Here is a 9,530-nt window from a genome sequence, read left to right as displayed (position 1 = left end):
AAAAAAAAACACAACACCTATTGCACTACCCTTATTATCTCAGCAATGTAGCTAAACTCAAACAGAGCCAAGAAGTTAGGTACACATTAGAGGGAAAAGCAGAGTGAAGATGGCAGCAGCCTGTCCCAGACCAGAGCAGGGCAGAGAAGATCTCAGCAAGCAATCACTGCTGCAGTGCCATGCACAGCTTCAGCTCAGGGTGCAGGCAGATCTGCCTGTGACACAGGAAGAGGCAGTTTCACAGCAATACACCCTTCTTAAGAGGGAACTTACCCAAATTCAATTTCCACCTCTAAAAGGTAAGCAGAGCTCTACCACATGTAAACAAGGCTAGGCTAAAACAGCCTGAATTTTACACGGACCAGTGTAAGTACAGGAGAAGTATGTACTCAAAGTTATTAGAAAAAAATAAAAAGCGTCAAACCCCACAAGCTACATGTTGGTAAGTGTCCGCATTTTATACTTGTAGGACACTAATTCACCTGCAGCAGCATGTGAAAATTGAACTAGAGCACGTGACATTACTAGAGTTGCTCTTCTCAGTAGAATCACCCAGTACATCACAGAGCTATGCTTAAAAACCACATGGTGATCAATCCAACACTAGAGCACTGAAACACACTAAACAAGGAAAACAACTTGTTACAGAAATATAAAATGCTATTGCACTACTGCAAGGATTACCATCAGCTTCTGTTTAACGTGTAGGTGCAACATTTTTAAAACAAATAGCCAAATTAATCCCATCTATTGGCTACCTCAGGGCTGGTTTTTTTTAAGCATTAGGTGAAAGAATAAAAGAGGTACTCCCATTTGCTAAGAATAAACTAAGCTACAATGAAATAAGACTTCACAGTGAGGAGAGACATTGTATCTGGCATCTAAGCTAGCATTTAAGAAGCAATGCTTATATTAAATGCTAGATAGAACAAATCTGCGTTAATAAAATGAAGGAATATAAAGCTGAAAACTTCCTAGATTTCATGCCCCCACAGAATATGATTAATATATGTAGTAGGAGTCAAATGTGGTTTCACTGTTTATTTTGAAAATATGTTTTACACCCACTTGAAGTAAATAATTTTTATCCTCTGTAATAGTTTCAGCCTTCCAAGCTTGGCAAGGATTGATCCTTTTCCTGTGTTTTGAATGGGACTGAAGTGAACAGAGCTGGTTTGCCTATTAGCAGTAACTTCAATGGGGCCTTGTCTTACCAAAACAGTCCATCTTTGTTTGTGCACTAGCATCAGCAATAGATGTAAGCACAGCTTTAGAGGTAGCCTGTCAGGCTACCTACTTCTACAGACCCAGAAGGTGCTATGCAATAGAAAAGAAAAAAAATCTCAACAACATGGGTAAAAATAACTTGGTTTATTATTTTCCTTGATTTTTTAAAAGCAATTTTGAAGATTCTTATCCTTTATTATCAGCCATCACAACATCAAACTCCTGAGCTTTAAGAACTCTTTGAATTTCAAAATACCACTGTGTATTAAGAGCTCTTGGTATACACAACAGCATGGTGTATTTTCACAGCAGGAGGAATGACTCAGATATGTCAAACAGCAGCTGAGCCTCAGTACACTGTTAAATGTCAGGCAGCATACAGTTCTTGCACCCAGCTGTGCTTCACACTTCTCTAACTCATCTCAGGAGAGGCTAGCTCTGCTTACAATTCATAAGGAGAAACAGGGTATCATGACTTTCATTCTACAGAAAGGTAACATTTAAACTACCAGTAGGGCAATACATACCTTCCCCATTATTCCTGACATTTTATTTGAAAATATTTGGGGGGCAGGGGGGCAGACAGGACCCAGACTCTACACTGATACCCTTAATGCCCCAAAATGGAGCAAGATACCAGCAAGAGAAAACAGAAACAGATGGCATGGTTCTTTAAATAAATAAAAAAAATTATTTCCACCCCTCCCCCCCCCCCCAAGATTTCTTTTAAAGGAAACCTTTGTTAGCTACACAGAAAGGAAAGGTCAAACTACACTAGAAGCACTGTGCATACCTGTGATTTAGCCTGATCCAAGCTGGATGTAACACAGCATGTCCACGCTGTACTTGGGCAGCTGTATTACAGCTATATTCCTTAAAGAAGGGACCATTCTACTTTAAAATAGACAGATACAAATGAACATTTTCTAACTGAAACTTTAGCATTAGTTCATAAGCTAAGTAATCCGGTAAATTGTTCTTACTTCTCACCTATTAATTCTAAAAGGAAAGCAAACAGTACCATGTCTAATCTGCACCTTTGCAGATAAATCCAATTGCTACCTGTGAAATTTGAGTTTGTTTTCCTAAAATAAAATAAAATGTGGCAAATAGTTAAAGGCCTCACCAGGATTCCAAACTCCACAGTGGTTGGTGCTACCCAAATCCAAGTAGACACAATTCAAAAAGTGGAAGGTGAAGAGATCAAACTTTTAGTAAACATTTTGCACCTGCCTTCAAGGTCATGGTTCCATGATTGTTTCTGTGATTTAAGTACTAACATCAGCAGCCCCAATCCCCTACCTCTGATTTGTCAATGATATCCTGGCATTCTGCATTCAACTCCTTTTACCAAAACCAAATCCTGTGAAACATTCTCTTTTTTCAGTCCATCTATCCTTCTTACTATCAAATGGTACAAATCCTCAGTGCTGCAATACAAGCAAGAATGAACAGCTAGAACTAACAATAACTAGATGTGGTGGTTCCTGCTCCATGTGACATTCAGAAAGAAAAAGAGTTGCTTGGGCCCAAACATTGCAAACATGAGATGACACCATCTCTTCTAGTCACACTGTTAATGAGATTTGCAAAGCCACTGTCCATTGTATTTGAAAAGTCCTGGCAGTCTGACAAAGTTCCCACTGACTGGAAAAGAGGAAAAATAACCCCCATTTTCTAAAAGGGAAAAAAGGAAGACCTGCAGAACTACAGACCAGTCAGTCTCACCTCTGCTCCCGGCAAGATCATGGAGCAGATCCTCCTGAAGGCTCTGCTCAGGCACGTGGAAAACAGAGGTGATTGGTGGCAACTAACATGGACCTTAACTAGCAAAGCTAGCCTCCGTAGCCTGGAGCAAAACCCCAAACCATGGTACCCATTTCCTTTTCAAACTCATATTTTTCCTCCACAGTCACATACAGAACTTGACTAAATAATTGTGAGCAATTCTTCAGAATACACCCAACCTCAACCAAAATATTTTTCTTAAAGGCCTCTTCATTTGCTTTGTCATTTGACAACATGCTGGTGTAAAAACTCTACTTTTTTTCCATTCCTTCTGCAAGACCAGGCATTACCAGCTCACATGGACTTGATGTCAATGGGAACATTCAGCTTTTATTTGTCCTGTATGCATAGATACAACATTTATAGAAAATTACTTACAGAAAAACAAATTACCACTAAAATTCTCCTTCAGAAGATGCAAACAAGTAATTATAAATCTGCATGAGCTCACCCTTCCCTCTTTCCTCTCCTGTGACTTCCTCTAGCACCAAGTAAATCAAAAAAGGAAAAGACGACTTCACCTCAGTAATGCATTTAGAAAAACTACACAGTATTAAGTCATATTTCTACCTGCTAATGTTCAAATCTAGTGTGTGTCACTAGCAAGCATGGAATTTACACACTTTCTGCTGTTTTTTGAGCACCCAGGGTGCGTTGACACCCACAGCATAAGCAACAGTTAGTCCCACAGACATACAAAACTGGGTCTCGTACATCAGTCCATCTGCCTGCTAAGCTGTGACACTCTCTGACAAAGAGGTACGCTGGAGTTAGATCAAGAGATTGGCAGAAATCTTTCACAACCTCTGGGAGCCTTGGAGAATGCGAGATAGAGCAATCTTTCATCTCCTATTCTGGGACACTTGTGGAGGCAGACAGAGAGCGAAATCTCAGCAGCAGAAGGTAACCCAAGAGGAAGCATGGCAGAAACTGCCAACCTTGAAGGAATCTGACCCAAACCCATAGGTCTCTCAACATTCTTTTAAAAGGAACAAGGAAATGCATGAGAGCTTTCTTATTTTGTCCAGGTGTGTGTATTTCCAACGCCAGCTAAGTATGGGTATGGTATTTCTCTATTCCTTAGAAGATTGATCCACTTTTTACTAAAAGACCCAAAGATGCTCATGAAAGAAGACCACCTTTGAGATAGCAGACTAAGCCAGGGACCTGCTCTTTTTGGGGTGGGAAAGAGAGGCAAATATATCTAAGCCCTGAAAGCAAGTTGCTTCTGCCTACGAGCAGGATCAGAAGACCACACTAAAACCAAGCAGGTGTGGGAAGGGATTGCAGAAACAAAGCAGAAGCTAGGAGACCATCCACATACCACAATAAGCTCAAATAACCTGGCCATCTCTAGAGTGAGCCCTCCTCACAGGGGCTTAGTAGTATCAGGGAATCCAAGTAGTAAAGACTGTTGCAAGGTAATGATTTGCTGGGCTTCCAGCATCAGAATAAAAACACCACATCCAAATAGCACAGAATCAAAACAAACCAGCTGCCACAGCTGATACTTGTAAAATAACTAGGATGAAAATCAATCAGTTAACTCTTTAATCAACAGGCTTAAATTCAGAGAAAAGCCTGTTCTCCTACAGCCAGCTTAAGACTGGCTGAAAGTGTCATCTCTGTTTTGTTATCAGCCAAGCCTAAACCAGGTCTATTCTGCCCATCTGAGTGATCTGGTTAGGAACACAAACTGCAGAGCTCAGGCTGACACGCTGAGACAGCAACCCTCACTTTGAGCATGCAGGGACCAGACGTCCCAAAAGCAGCAAAGTCATGAGGTATTTACTGTAATTCATTTAACGGGCAACAAATCAGAAGGAAAAAACCACACAAACCAAACAAAACCCACACATCCAAAACGTCTTCTCCCTTTCCAAGAAAGAAAATTAAACCAAAGTGTTCTTAGTTACTTGAGGAGCAGGTAATTTTTATCTATAGGCTGGTCTCCTACAGGAGCAATGCTTAAAAACAAATGTAGCTATTTCTCATGTACAAGAAAGTCCAGAACACAAACTGACACCCACTGGGTTCAGACTGGATTAACCCAGATTCAGATCAATTCCAATGGAATAATACTGTTAACTACAAACAACCATTAGTAACACAACCAAATCCTACCCCATGCATTTCTTCAACACAGACAAAAAGTTAGCAACCATAACAGCATTACAGGACAGTGATCTCAGTCTTCATTGAGACTCATCACTTCAGTCTTCAGGTGAAGCCAAGCAAAATACATTAACAACAGTGACAATTTATCCTGTAACTATTTCTGCTGAAAAAAAGAGAAGATCTCATTCTTCCACTATTTAGTAGTCAGTGTCCCAGCCATACACAAAAGCTGGAAAAGGCTCCTAAATTCACAGTTGCTAACCAGTGTGGACTTTACAAGTAAAATACGTCCCAAACCACAACACATTTGCACAAACTAATCTGTATCACTGAGCCTTTAATACAAGATTAGCCCATCTGGCATCAGCAATAGTTAACTGAACCTTCAGTTTCACCAGCAATGGTTGCTGTTGTGTTTTACTGATGTACCTAAACACACTTTTCAGGATGCTTAATATCTTCCCAAGCAAAAGTGGTATTTAGCATAAAATGAAACTCTCACAGTCAAAGGAAGGATGTAGGACAGGTATGCTCCCAACTGTCTCACCAGTCCATCCCAGAAGATGGCTACAAAACCTAACAGAGTTGCCATGAATGTAGGTGATTGACATAAAAACAACAAGCAAAAAAAAAAATAAATTAACACACATCTCCAACTATTCTCTTGATCATCCTGATCACCTGCATTCCCTGGTCCTTAGAAAAAAGGACAACATTTTATAGCCATTTGTAAACTACCCTGCTTGCTTCAAGATAACTACCTACAACTATTTAGTTTCCATGTCTTTGCTAGATCTGAGGTTGTAGTTAAGTTTTCTTGTGCATGCATTAATTGTCAATGTTTTGATTCTTGAGTATCAGACATGAAAGCAAGTTGGACCCTCTTTACTTGATAAACCTCATATAGAAACAGCAGTTGTATAGGTGCAAGTAAAAGCAGAAGAAAGCCTGAAAAGTACTTTAACTGGCAGATGGATTAAAATATCATAATTTGGCTTCTTCTACAAATAAGGTAACTTTAAAGAAATCTGTTTATGCACTGAAATTGTTACAAAATAGCCAAAATTAAAATACTAAATATATTTTTTTGTACTGCCTTCCTGAAAAGAGACTTACATCAGCTTACCAGTACCTATCCACAATACACGAGGCTGCATTTGGTGAAAAGTCACTCTATGAGAGCTATGACAAAGTGGAAAAGTTGGTAACTTTTACATAGCTTAAGTGGTAAGAAGACTAGTGTGCATGCTGACACACTTTTAGGGATAAATACTTTCTGGGAAAAGCTAATGTAGAATGGATTTCCAAGTTTCTCCCCACATACTATGATCTGGACAAACCCCAGATACTATGCTAAAGCTCCAATTTCACATTACTTTGTGAAGTTAATTTTCATAATGCCTTTTAAGTTTAAATCACCTTTTAATACACATTTAATGCAATGATGGATACAGCCACAATAGGAAGCAAATATACAAAGTCAAGATATGCAAACAGCACAGCCTTCTCCAAATGAACAGATTGAGGGAAATTCTTAAGCTATGGCTCAGTCTTAAACTATGGCTCTTAGCAATACTTGGAGAAGCAAAAGCAAAGAAAAAGTGCAACACCGGTAAAAGCAAAGTACAAATTATCAAACAGTTAAACTATTACCTAAGATACCTCAGCAGAAAACTATGGCACAAAAGAAAAATCCTCTTAATCAAGTTGAAAGAAGAATTCAGCCCCAGAACTGATCCTAATCCAGTAGAAAGCTGCAGTGATCTAACAGGCAGTGATTTCTAAACTGCGTATTTAACAGCCAAACTATCAGAAACCATTCTCCTGCTGATCAAGTTCTGGCTGTAATTTGGATGCTGTTACCGATGTCAGCTCAGTCTGGGACTCTGCAAAAACTGGGTCCCAACTCAACTGAGGCTGGAATGCAGCCTTCACCTGCACCATCAGGAAGTGTTTGTTTATTGATTGCTACAGCCTTTGTTTGTCACAAGCCTTTTACAGTATCACAAAATCATTAGAAACAGCAAAAGAAGTGAGAAGCAGACAACAGGTTTTACACAGGAAAAAACAAACCATAACTGTATTCAGAACACTACAATCTGCTTACCACTTTTTCACAAAGCAAAGAAAACATGAAGCAACCTCATTTAAATTCTTAAAGACAGTTCTATCAGCTGATTAGGCTGTTAAAATACTAATTTTCACATCAGGCTTGGTACAATAAAAGAAATTACAATTTCCCATTTGTTAAAAATACTTTTAACAAAAAATAAAAGCAAAAAACCCCTAAATACTAACGCTTATTCATCTATTTATACATGAAAATATATTATGATCATAGAATCGCTAGGGTGGGAAAAGACCTTAAAAACACTCTAGATCCAAACCCCCTCCTTGGGCAGGGACACCTCTCACTAGACCAGGTTGCTCAAAGCCCCATCCAACCTGGCCTTGAACACTTCCAGGGAGAGGACATCCACCAACTTCTTTGGACAACCTGTTCCAGTGTCTTACCACCCTCAAAGTGAAGAATTTCCTCCTAACGTCTAATCTAAAACTCCTTTATGCAAGTTTTGTTCCATTAGTATGAATGGATTAAATTACTTAATTAATAATTACTATTAATCATTAAATTTAATCCATTGCTATGCCAAGCCTATCCTGTATCACTGGGAGTTTATCCCAAGATTTCCAGTTACATGATGAAACACTTGCATAGGTTTGGGTTGCAGGTCCAGCAGGACCTCTCACATATCAGCTGGTCCAGGTACCCCTCCCCAGGTCTCAGACCCCTTTAGTCATTTCAGCAGGTCACAGTCAGACAAGACTGCTGGTATCTCAGTGTGCACCCTGCCTAATGGCAGAAAAATCACAGAAGTCAATCTAGCTTCCCCTTCTCCATGTCTGTGTTACAGAGCCTTCCAAGGCTGCAAGGAGAGAAGCTTCAGCTGGTTAACACAGGAGACTGAAGTGGTTTTAAATTAGTTTTCCAGTTGATCCAGCAGCCAAATTAACTCTCCCAGTTTGCAACCATAGCGAAAAATGGGAAAAACATACAGCCAAGACTTGCTGAAGGCAGCTGGCCACCATCCTACCTGTCCTGTCAATCTACACCTTCAGATCATGTACCACGTACTTCTCTTCTTAACTTTTTTTTACCTCTAGGAAGCTACAAGCCTGAAATATGCTCAGAAGCTCCCCTCAGTAAAAACACTTAAATGATGACTATTATAGCAGGGTTGGAGAGCTGCACCTAACCCCTTCTCCAAACACGACTACCCATCAGTGTTTTCCACACACATCCTAAAATTACTGTTCTTCAGAAAGCAGCATGTATTTTGGCATAGCTAGGTGATTATAACCTTTATGAGCACTAATGTATATTTTTGCATTCTGTACAAGTACTTTAAATGCTCAATGGTATGCTTCAAAATCCTTCACTGAACTTCAGGTCTGAACATCTGCCCTGACACTCACCCTGGGGCCCTTCAGCCTTCACACTTTCTGCTGCCTTGTTGGCACTATTTCTGCTCTCCTCTCAACTGTCTCTGTGGACAATATTAGAGTCAGTGAAGCTCAAGCAAAGGAGGTAATTATGAAGTAACTAGGATTTCTAAGTCAAAGAAATGCATTACTTGTAACAAAACAACTATGTTAATAGGTATCCTCAGAAACTTCTGAACAAGAAGCAGGGAGGAACTCTTAATAACTGTCACACGCTACAAAACACTGCAAAGCAGCTAACTAGAATAAACAATGATTATAAGATATTCTACAAACAAGACACCTCATTATTCTGACATACACTGCAAAGAATTTTTACTAAACACATTTTATCGTTCTGTTCCAGGAGTTAAGAAACCACCTCCAGAGACTCCAACTTAAAAACAGTTAAAGTGTAGAAAAAAAAAAAAAGGCTACAGTTGGTGAAAAACACTGTAATTTCTGTAGATAATGCCTATCTATTTGCCATAAAAAATTACTTCTAACGTGTGTAACCCCACTTCCCCCCAATAAAAAATTATCAAGGATTACTGATTATGAGGGTTTGTAAAATGATTAACAGGTTGTTAGACACCTTGAAACATTACTTCAGCCAGCATTAAACTTTTGCAGGGCTCCATAAACTGGGTTGCCACCCAGAATACTTAAAGAAGCAGTTTTGTTCCTACCAGTATCACAGTTTTTGAACTACCAAATATCTGCAAGTTGGGAATGAGCAGGTGGGCTGGTGAAGTGAGGTGAAGGAGGTATCAAGTCAACTAAATCCGTCTCCACTTCTGAAACCACAGACTCCAGTAGCAGTTGAAATCAGTACTAGCTAAGGAAATTCTATTTTTGTTAATTATTTCCAAAGACTGTATATAGTCCTCAGTGGGAGAGAAGTTAACAGGTAG

Source organism: Chaetura pelagica, unplaced genomic scaffold, assembly GCF_000747805.2.
Source record: "Chaetura pelagica isolate M959 unplaced genomic scaffold, ChaPel_1.0 scaffold90, whole genome shotgun sequence".
NCBI lineage: Eukaryota > Metazoa > Chordata > Aves > Apodiformes > Apodidae > Chaetura > Chaetura pelagica.
Note: the sequence above shows the minus strand (reverse complement) of the source record.